The sequence below is a fragment of the Scardinius erythrophthalmus genome (assembly GCF_964197995.2).
Source record: "Scardinius erythrophthalmus genome assembly, chromosome: 18".
In the NCBI taxonomy this organism is placed as follows: Eukaryota; Metazoa; Chordata; class Actinopteri; order Cypriniformes; family Leuciscidae; genus Scardinius; species Scardinius erythrophthalmus.
This window is the reverse complement of record NC_138238.1, coordinates 39919851-39922280: the sequence shown is the minus strand read 5'-3', so window position 1 is coordinate 39922280 and position 2430 is coordinate 39919851.

Sequence of the window (2430 nt, the reverse complement as noted above, 5' to 3'; positions counted from 1 at the left end):
ATGAGCTCTGACCACCAAAGGGCACGACTGGCCAGAGGACTCATAGGCAAGAAAGATAGTCTCAACTATCCACTTGCTGATTGTCTGCTTAGAGGCTGGAAGACCCTTCTTAGGTGATCCAAAGCAGACAAAAAACTGATCTGATTTTCTCCACAGGGCAGCCCTGTGGACTTAAGTATCCAGTGCTCGCACTGGACACGAGATTCAGTTTTTCCTGGTCCGAAGAAGCAAACAGAGGAGGACAGAAAGCCTGCAGTACAATAGGCCTCGGAATATTGGTCAGCACCTTAGGGCTGTATCTCTGTTTAGGATGCAAGAATGCCTTGACCATCCCGGGTGCAAACTCAAGGCAGGTGGTAGAAACCGAAAGGACCTGAAGGTCTTCGACTCTTTTGAGGGACGAAATAGCTAAAAGAAAGATGGTCTTGAATGTCAGAAATTTTTCTGAAAAAGACTCCAGACCCCCATGACTTATTAGACCCCCATGACTTATTAGGAGGGGCATGAGACGCGACACTTTCTTTCGGTTGTGCGCGATATGAGGAGCTCGGCTGGGGATGCTCACGCCCAGCATCCCCAGGGGGCTGGACCCGGCGAGAAATTTCTTGAAAGCCTCTGATTGTTTGTTAGTTTCTTGAAATCTCTCGACAACTGAATTTACTGAGTCGCCAAAGAGACCAGTAGGAGATATTGGAGCATCTAACAGAAAAGCCCGATCTTTCTCTTTTATCTCTGCTAAATTCAACCAGAGGTGCCTCTCAGTAGCTACGAGGGCTGCCATAGACCACCCAATAGCACGAGCGGTCTCCTTCGTAGCCCTGAGAGATAGATCTGTGGCCCGACGGAGTTCTCGAATTTCGTCGGGACCCACACCCTCACTTTTGTCCAGATCCCCCAACAGGTCTGCCTGATAGGCTTGAAGCACTGCCATAGTGTGAAGACAGGCTCCAGCTTGACCTGCTGCCGTATGAGCTTTGCCCACTAAATTAGATGTAGTTTTTAAAGGTTTAGTGGGCAGCACGGGAGCCTTCAGGGACGATGCTGAACCGGGAGAACCCATAACCATGTTCCTTCAGTCCCCTTATATCTGAATATGTTTGCTCCTGGAGACTGAAGAGACGGGAAGAATAAGGTCTATTCCACAATCTACATAGCTCATTCGTAATGGAGATAAAGCGCTCGTCTAACTTGCTTTTGGGACGAGCACCTTTTCTCTTGGCTGGCCACTCAATTTTAAATTTATCTATAGCACGAGTTATCACCTCCACAAGCTCCTCATGTGCTGGGGAATTAGATGGCAAATCCTCTTCCCATGTGTTTGTGTCACTTTCTCCAATGCTCAGTACATCTACCTCCTCAGAGCTAGAGCACCAAAGCATTGGGCTCTCTCCCCGGGCGGAATAAGCCGCAGGACGGGCCTCCGACACCGGCAAGAGAGCACTGGATCCCCCGGGTAAGAGAGGAGATAAGGCAGAGCACGTCTCCAACCCCGCCGAGAGATCCATTTGCGAACCCCAGGAATGTATTCTCCGTGCTGCCTGAGGTTCGCGAGCCTGGCCTGGCCACTTTCATCGAACAGTGACAGGCGGGATCGGAGCATGTTGCAACGGATGTGCTTTTATCCTTTCCTGGTCATGACGTCTCGCCCGTGACGTTCACTCTTTCCATTGGACCAGTTGACATGCGTGCTTCAGACGTAATCACGCGGAGGCTTCCCTTTTAAAGGAGAACTCCGGTCAATTTTAACATTGAGCTCATTTTTTGGTAAATTTGGAGTGATGTCAATACAGAGAACAACTACAAAAATCGGTGTTGCCTACACCGTGTTATCCTCTTTTTAAAATGTGCACCCTGTTGACTTCAATAGGGCAAGTACTAAACCTGCTTTTAGCCTCTTAACATCCTTGATGTGTCATTACAAGTGTACAGCTAATGTGAGTGATTCCTTCAGAGTGAACACGGTGAATCTGACTGCAGTAGATGTGAAAGATATGAATAAAAATGAAGTTAATTCGGCCAGCGCTCATACCTGTATTTATTTCCTGTTTTCGGTCGAAGTCCACAGTAGTCGATTGTCGGGTTCACGCACGTGATCATAGGTAGCTAAGCAACAGTGGAGAACTCGACAATCGACTACTGTGGACTTCGACCGAAAACAGGAAATAAATCCTACGAGTCTACATCCCTACCAGAAGCCTACGATCGGTCAACGAGCGACATCTCATGGTTCCATCACAGAGAGCCACAAAATCACTTTCCAGAACATTCTCATTCACAGTTCCCTGCTGGTGGAACGCGCTCCCCACCCTCATCCGGAACGCAGAATCCCTGACAACATTCAAAAGACAGCTGAAACTCATCTCTTCCGTGAGCACTTAACCTCATAAAAAAAAAAAAATAATAAAAAACCCCTTCCCTTTCCCTTTAAAA